The sequence below is a fragment of the Apis laboriosa genome, unplaced genomic scaffold (genome assembly GCF_014066325.1).
Source record: "Apis laboriosa isolate Shangri-la unplaced genomic scaffold, ASM1406632v1 scaffold70_cov154, whole genome shotgun sequence".
NCBI classification, from domain to species: Eukaryota; Metazoa; Arthropoda; class Insecta; order Hymenoptera; family Apidae; genus Apis; species Apis laboriosa.
Genome location: NW_025224195.1, coordinates 980586 through 989827, shown reverse-complemented (window position 1 = coordinate 989827; position 9242 = coordinate 980586).

The window sequence follows — 9242 nt, the reverse complement described above, 5'->3', positions numbered from 1 at the left end:
CGTATTTACATTATGCTTTGTTCGAGAAACCTAAACTCCATAAGCAAGCCGCGTTAACCATGACGTTTTCACCAAACGTTACTTACTTATACGTCCTTCTTACAAGACCATTCCACCATTTTGCAGCCACTAACGGCTACTGGCATATACGCTCTGCTTAACGAAGAATGATTTCTACCGTATCATGCCTTGCTGCCTTCGAATTACAATTCTGTGTTAACATTTTCCTCCTCCTCGAAGAGAGCTAGGCAAATTAAAAATAATTCAAAGTTTGCAAATAGGAGGAGGAGAGAGAGTTGATGTATCTAATTCTTATTCCTCACGTATAATATACAAAAATAAGAACAACTTTCGTAAAGCTTCTTTCTTTATCCAATTCGTATTAACAGGCTTATATTTAAAAAAAAATTGCAGTGTTATTAATTTCTTTTTTCATAAAAGCATTCTTAATAGATAATTTAATAAATCACGATCCAGAATAATCGATCCGAGTATATACAAGTATATATAAATATACTATACAATATATACTATATAATATATACTATGCAATATATATAAAATTTTCACGAATCTTTTATCGTTGTTCAACGTGTGAAATATCCAGCCCATGGTTTCCGGCAAACGATCGGTCAAGTTCGGTCACGGGCGGCAGCGAGGGGGGTTGGCTCGCCTCTCTAAGTTATTGATTAGCGGATACATCGTTGCAAATTCTGGCCGCCACGGGGACCCCGCATAATAATCGCTGCGGCGTCTGGTCGCGATCATTCGTACGCGATAACGTTTCGACGCGCGTGTTAAAACGGGGCTGAAAATTAGAGCAGGTTGTAACCGCGAATTTTCGGTTAACGATCGGTTTCGTGTACGCGCTCTAGATTACCGTTACCGATCATGAAGCGTAACGTTATGGAATCCTCGTTTATTTTAGACAACTCTGGGGACTTGTTTTCCTTTTTTTTTTAAACGAAGAGGTTCCCTTCTATCCGTTGAACGTAAGGAAATTCGAGACTATCTTTGATTCGTTGCGATCGAGATTATTTGGATCTGTTATTTATTCGAAATATTATTTTTTTATTTCTATTCTTGATTGGATCTTGGATTATTGATTATTGATTATTCTTTTTGGAGGGGAAATAGGTAAGGTTAATTTCCATTTGTGATTGAATTTTTATTATTGTGATTGGATTGTGTCAATTGATCGGTTAAAAATTTATCGTGGAAAAAGGTTAAATAAATTACGATGATTCGCCAACTGGTCGTTATTTACATCAATTCTTAGAAGTAAATGATACCCAGATACACAGTCAGCATCTTTATACCTTCGATTTAGATATTGGTATATCCATTCCATGGAATAGAGAAGAGATTTCCTGGAGATGCATTTCTTATAGTAATATGTTATAGGTATCTGCTTTGGTCAACTGCTTTGGCCAGATATGATTCTAATTATGATCATTTAAGCGCTATTTAATTTTTGAATCCAAACAATCTAATATCCGTTTTACATTTAATAAAATCAACAATTTAATAATAATATTATTTAACTTGTACAAATAAATAATTCCAAGAAATCTTTCTCCCCAATAATTCCTCACCCAATTTTACATTAATTTATATGCATCACGAATCGGAAAAATTAACTTGCAAAGCGTGATTTATACCAGGAATTGTATCTTAATACGAGATTAAATTCGTCGAGAAGCTGCATATTAATTCGACTTATAAACGCGCTTCTGTGACGATTATTAATCGATCGATTTCCAAGGCGAAATTTCGGCCAGATTTCGCAACGATTGTGTTTCAGATTACACGATCGATTGTACGATAATCGTGTGTATCGCATAGACAAATACTGGCAAGCGATAAAATACACGGAGAAGGTTTAATCTTTGATCAGGCTGCGTCATGCGAACCCATAGAACCCGTTAGAATCCCGCTAACGAATCGGCCAGGCACACGTGATGCACACGTGCATGCACCGAGCGTAAGCCGAGTATCGATTTCGCGAATTTTATTTTCTCCTTTTTGCCGAGGACGTTTACCTCCCCCGAGAGAAAGAGAAAGAGAAAGGAAGGGAAGAAAGGGGTTTCTCTAGGGGTGAGAAGGGGTGGGTAGGTAGGCGCGGGGTCAAAGTACGTTTCGCTGGTGAAAATCCATTAACGTGGCTCGGTTAAATGAAAAAAATATTCGTGTTGGACGTCGAATCACCCGTAATTACATTGTAATTACGTTATTACATCGTGTCCTCGAGAACTCAAATAGCGATACTCGTTCTGCATCGTTTCGATCGATGACGAAGAGTGTGAAGCTTGAGGGTGAATTGTATAGAATACAATTTTATGAAATATTGATATGAAGGTAATTCTTTAGCTTTATTAAATTAAATAGCTTTATTTTTTTAAAGAGAGAACGAAGCGAAAATATAAAATGAACGAATAATACGCTCGAAATAATTTTCGATGCAAAATTTCTTTTGCATCCAGTTACAATTTAACAATTTTTCTATGTTGGATGTGTATAATGTTCTTCAATTCTGAGAACAAAGGACGATAAAAAGTAATTAAGTAACTCTCCTTATGAAATATTTTTCTTTAAATTATTTTGAAAAATACTTAATAGAATTATCGTATCTTCATTTAGTCTCAAATATTTCCAACACCTATAATATAGAATTTTAAAAAAATTTCTAAAAGATTATCATATAAATTTCCAAGATATTATTGAAATCCTTGAAAAGATCTAAAATTACTTACGAATCTCTCATAGTACCATAATTCGCGACATTGTCGAAACTACTATGTGATTCGAAACAATTTCAAGATTTAGGATATCGAGGGTGCATAATCTGGGAATTAAAAGTTCCATCACGCCTCGTAATTAACCGTGTTCTCGACGTGGTTGCACTGCCCACGTTAGGATGAAACGTGTGCCGGCTCACGACGTGCCACCTCTGCCAGGACCTTTCCCACACCGCCATTACAACCATTGTCTCTCCATTTCATCGGGAGGTGTTTTTCAGGTGGGTGAATTAACGAGAACTGGGATAATAATATTCAACGATTTAGCTTCGATACGATAGAAGGATGCACAATGGTGAATTTTACCTGGAACCAATCTATTCTTCGTGCGATCTTTATACCGATAAAATCGTGGCACACTTTATTTGTATTAATGTCTTATACACTCGTAATTTGCTCGACGTTTCTCCGCCTCTGCTCTGTCAATAACCGTTTATCGACAGAGTATAGAATATAATAGATAATTTAAATCGGATATTAATGACTTCTTTTTGCTACGCTTTGCGCTGTTTTCACTTTTTAACGTGATATTAAATCTGATACGATTACTGAACTTTCTTTAAGCGAAAAATGCTGTGTAATGGTTTTATGTAATTCGTTATAGGCTATTCTTAATGTAAAAAAATTTCTGTGTGATCGAAACAAAAAAAAATTGAACTTGTAATAATTGAACATTTTTACAATTAGAATCGAAAGTTAAATATCCAAAGGGGGCTTAGACTCTGATCAATTTTCAATATCTAAATGTACCTGAAATTACTCTCATCGCTCAAGGGAGAGACGTATCGATCGTAAAGCCCGCATATCTGGCCGCGTATTACACATTCATAGAGGCCGGCCGAGGAATTACCCCGAAAGCGCGCGACAATATCGTGTCACGCGTTCAACATAATCAATCGAGTTCCACGAGGTTCACATCGCGTGACCTGAGTCAACCTCTGTCACAACGTGAGATACGTTCCTGTCTCCACAACACTCTCGCAAACGCTGCTGCTTCTTCCAACCCCTTCTTCTTATGTCGAGAGCTTTTACCAGTTACTTATCTAATGTACGAGAAGCATGTAATGCGACACCAGTTGGAAATATATACGATTTTAAATTTTCTTCAACAAAATATTATTTCTCAGATTTTTTAATAATAATCTTTTTTTTCTTTATTTATTAAATATATAATAATCAATGTATACAAATTATGTCAACATGTAATATAAATGTCAACTGTAATGTTTTTCTTTATTTATTAAATATATAATAATCAATGTATATAAATTATGTCAACATGTAATATAAATGTCATATAATATAAATTGTAATATAATATAAATTATATCAACGATATTAAAATGTGAATATTGAAGGGGTGGTTAATTCTCTCTCATTTACGAAATTAATCGTATTATCTTTATAATTTCTAATTATCACTTGCAACTTTCCAATCGAATCTTGACGTGTAATATTCGCACTGTCTTTCGATAATTTGCTGGTTTAACAATCGGTGGGTGTTTCATTAAGAAAGGGAAAAATACGATTTGTACCATGGAACTGGTCGGTTCTTGCGTGTTCATCGGCCGATCCACTTTCCAAGGGATACGCGACGTCACGGCTCGACGAGTTGGAAATTCCCTTGTTGCAGTTTATTCGAAACGAAAGTGCGACAAAGAGTTCTCGCAGTACCTCTGTTAGGTATTGAGTCACTCGTAAGCCAAATTAGATTGCGGATTTTTGTGCAGATGAGAGTTGCGTTCAAATGTTCGACCAATATGCGGAAAAATATCGTATTACTTAAAATATAATTATGAGAAAATTACATATTAGTATTTTGAGTAAATTGCTGTCGTTTATTTGAGAAAAATTAATTTTTAGAATAAAAGAATTGGTTCAAAATGTATATCAAAAAATATGAAATGATATATAATGTAAATTTTCAAGTTTGCTTTAGCGTACTAGTAATTCGCTTACAATTCAAAATATTTTAGAATTTTAGGTTGAATAATTTTCATCGTAATTAAAAAAAATGTTGATAACACGTTGAAGAAAACGTTGATCGATTTATCCTCTGTGCGATTTTTTTTTTTTTTTAACAAATTATCGATTTGAGTAAATTAATTTTAAGAAAAGGTGTGCTCTTGCGTGCACTTTCCAATAGCACAGCTTTCGAATTTCAATTTAATGCTTGATGAAATTTTAAGAGGGGAAGAATTACATATCGTTACTTCGAGGCTTTGTTACAAGGCACACGCTTAAATGGAATCGAACCGGGTCTGTACATCGAAGTAGAAAATTGAGTTTCTCAGTATGGTTCCACCAGGCTTGATGAAATTAAGCGGGGGCTGTTTCCACCCTTGTATTGTTGTAACGAACCTCTGCTCAGTTTCTAATTATCGTGCAAACTCCGTGTACGTTCGTTTAAAAGGAACGTACGTTCGTTATACTTTAAAAGGGATTCCGATTTGGAGGGTGTAAAAAGTGTGATTATTTGCCAATTTTCTGCGACCATTCATAAAAGTAAAGATATTCGTGAAAGGATCTTTGGAAATTTAAAAAACTATTGATTTATTGATTCTATTTTAATAAAAGTTTGAATTCACTTCGTTTATCTCGAGTAAAATTCTATTCTTATTCTCTGTAAAAATCGATGATAAATAAAGTAGATCAAGATATTCACTTGGATCCAAAATTAACAACACATTATTATTATACATTAGTCCGAACAAGAAACGATTTTCAAAAAGAAAAGAATTTCATTTCAACTTAATATTTCTCAATAGATTTCACTTGGAACAAAAAAAAATCCCCAAAATAGTGATTTCCAGATCACAACTTGCCTAGTCAATAGACTCCAGCAGTGCACTCTAGCGATTTCGATTCGCAACAATAGGATCAACAGCCATCTGCATTGAGACAGCCCTATCCCCCACTTCACTTCATCCAAACTTCAATTGCTCTTAACAAATAAATCTCAATATTTTTATGCATCATTATTAAATATATAATAATCAATGTATATAAATTATGTCAACATGTAATATAAATGTCAACTGTAATATAAATTATATCAACAATATTAAAATGTGAATATTGAAGGGGTGGTTAATTCTCTCTCATTTATTAATCGTATTATCTTTATAATTTCTAATTATCACTTGCAACTTTCCAATCGAATCTTGGCGTGTAATATTCGCACTGTCTTTCGATAATTTGCTGGTTTAACAATCGGTGGGTGTTTCATTAAGAAAGGGAAAAATACGATTTGTACCATGGAACCTTATTATACTTATTTTTCAAGCCTCTATAATCTATTCTCTGAAGATATCCTACGGATATATATACAACACCTCGTACAAATTTCTACCCACAATTAACGAAATCGCGCGGGTATGGCTATCGCTAATCCTCATCGAGTCCCTTGCTCGTGAAAGTAGGAGGAAATAAAACGAATCGCCGCCTATTTCCGTGGTGCAACGCCACGGTGATTGCGCGAGAAACACCACCACCACCACCACTTTGCAAAAAGCAAGCATTTTCCTCGTGTTCACGTAACTCGTCGCCTTTCAAAATTAATCAGCCCCCTCCCTCCCCTTCGAAGGAAGAGCTTTCAAATTTCTTTCGCAACCGTGGTATTGGGCAAGCGTGCGACGACAGGCGAGGAGAAGAGAGTTTTATATACATTGCTCTGTGCTTGTGTGCGCAATTAGTCACGGCCGAAGATTCTGGCCAATTACGTTAACCAGGTTGACGGGGATATATACAGAGCGCGAATGCGCCTATTACCGTCCGCATACCGTCGCGGATATTTTAGATTTGGTTACTGCTCGCGTTACCATCCATGAATATTTCGATGTTTTATTGGAAAAAAAAAAAAAAAAAAATAAAGAAGGAGGAAGAAGGGGTTTGTAAGTCAAGTTGGACATTCGCGGGTATTTTTAAATATAATCATATTGATGATGGATATTGTTTGGTATTTTCTTGCTTGGGATTAAAGATTAAAGATATCGTGTGCTTCCTCTGAAAGATTCTCGAAGAATACAGTTAAGTATTCATAGAATTCGAAGAATTAATCTTGAAAGTCCAGTTGTAATAAAATTTATCGATTTATAAGGAAGAATTGAAGATAATAGATACACGTGATCTTGAAAGATATATGAACCGAAGCGGAAAAATTCCTTTCCAATGTGTTGCATGTGTTGCAAAGAAAGCAATGGATAGAAAAGAATAAATATTTTAATACGTCCATTGTGTTCGATCTACCGTCAATATAAACTAGCATCATTATTTCATTCAATGCAAAACTTCTTAAATAGCATAGTATTTAAAAATTGATATAAATTAACATTTATATAATATTTTTATTCGAAAAATAAAAATATATTTTTTAAATATTTTGTAAACGAAACATTTATAAAAATCATTTGTATTATAACTATTTATTAAAAAAAAAAAATTAAATTCTCTTCGAAAGAACATTTATTTATAAGATGACCTAATACGTGCTGCACACGTATACGCAACTTCCATCACCCTTCTATTTTTCCTCTCTTCTTCTCGTCCCCCATTTTCCCACTCTACCACCACCCACTTCGATTTTCAATCGTGGTATCCGACGATTTTCCTCGAGCCACAACGAGCCACACTCGAACGACCGTCGACGATGTTCAACGCATTTTCTCGCTTCTCTTTCACGCACTGAATGCTATACGGTTCTGCGGTTTCTAGGATGATCCGCATCGCGCCACTGAAAAGAAAAGAAAAGAAAAAAAAAAAAAAAAAGAAAAAAAAGAAAGAAAAAAAATTCGGTCAAGTCGTCGACGGATTAATTAAACGCCCGTTGCTTTACCGCCGTGAGAATGCTGATTTTTTTTTTTTTTTTTTTTTTTCTTTTTTCTTTTTTCTTTTTCATTTCGAGTGGCCACGCGGGAGAGATTTCTCCGTTTAAACGGATGCCGGTTAACGACTGCATTAGAATTGCAAGCGAGATGCGGTCTCGAAGGTAGCGGATTTACTTGGAATTAAACCGCAGAAAGTTGTGCGTGTTCGAACACGAAGTTGCAGCCGAGGAATTTCTCGCGACGTTCACGAGAATTTTTGCATTTTTTTTTTTTTTCCTTTTTTTTAGTTTTAATTCTTTATAGGATCATATGATTTGGAAGTAATATTTATTATACACTGTCTGCAAGTTTTTGGATAATACTCTTTTTGTACAATAATTTATAATTGTCAAAATATTAATTAATCGACTTGATCGAAACTGAAATGAAAATTCAATATTAAATTTTCAATTACAAATTTAATTATTTTAAATATACATAATTGATATATTGCACGTTCAAGAATGTATTAAAGCAGTACTTGTAGTTTATCTAATAATGTAATCTAAATAATTTTTAAACACGGATAAAAAGGTGTATTAAAAGTATATGCTATAAAAATAATTTGAATAAATATCAAAAAGCACTTGCCTTAAATTAATTGAAAAAAATAAAAAATTTTAATCATGTTATTCGATTTAATAAATAAATATATCCAATATAAAAATATTGAACACTCCTGCACACTTATCATTATTCTAATTTCTAATCCATTACGAATAAAAGTTTATTGCTCCGTCTCGTTCAATAGATTGCATTGAAAGCAATATTCTTCTCGTATTCGCGTTATCGATGCCTAATTGGCCCAGCGGGTAGGGAATAAGCCTTGGGATAAGTCTCCATCCGCCTGATACATCCTTTATCCCATTAGGCGTCATTGTTGGTGCAACGGAGATATGGGTTTCGCAATAATACAGTGAACTTTTCTACGCGCGAACGGCCTTGCCTTTTTACATCGGCAACGGCTGCGTGTGGGTGTCACTTACTTTCCTGCCTTGAAAAACCTTTCACTGTTTTGCACCTACATAGACACGCGGTAGACAGCCGCGTGCCGTTGCCATAAAATCAGAGAAATCTTGGGAGCTGTGTAACTCGTTCCATATACCGTTCAGCGAATTCTATTTTGTTGCTCGACGTTGCGTTTATTCCACATGGTATGTCGGTATATTACGATCGTGGGTACACGGAGGGAAAATGGTACAAACAGTGGAAGATATTTAATTGGAGGGAACTGTGATGTTAAATTTTTATTCTTTCATTTCAAGCGTTTGAGAAACTTGAGATATTTATATATAAATTTTGTTTAACGTTTGGATTGTAGTAATATTTATATTAGTTAATGTTTGTATTAAGATTGATTTTTGGAAATATAATTGATATGTAAAATGTGACAAATAATTTTTTTTTTGAAATAGAGAGGATATAGAAGAAAATTAATTGTTACATCGTTAATCTAATCTTTTTCAAAATCATTGTGAAGTTTTTCTCAGGAAAATTATTGCAAAATTCTGAAATCTAGTTATCCCTAAATTATTCCCTAGATAATATTCGTTTATTTCGAATTATTGTTTCAATTCAT